Genomic DNA, 278 nt, shown 5'->3' on the forward strand with positions numbered 1-278 from the left:
TATTAATTTTCATTTATTTTCTTTATTATTTTTAGTTATTTTTCCCTTTTACTCCATTCTAGGTATTTATTTACTTTTCTTCTACTTTATTTATTTTCTTCTATTTTATTTCCTTTAATTCTGTTCTGGGCTGGGCTGAGTTTGGTGGGACAGAGGAATGAGGAGCCTTGGGGAAGGCCAAAATGCTCAGAAACCTGAAGGAAAAATGAAATTGAGGTTGGGAAGGGCCTTGGGTCCAGAGGGATTTCATGGAGCAGCAGCTCCAGAGTCAGGCCAGG

This window comes from Acanthisitta chloris, unplaced genomic scaffold (assembly GCF_000695815.1).
Source record: "Acanthisitta chloris isolate BGI_N310 unplaced genomic scaffold, ASM69581v1 scaffold23626, whole genome shotgun sequence".
NCBI classification, from domain to species: Eukaryota; Metazoa; Chordata; class Aves; order Passeriformes; family Acanthisittidae; genus Acanthisitta; species Acanthisitta chloris.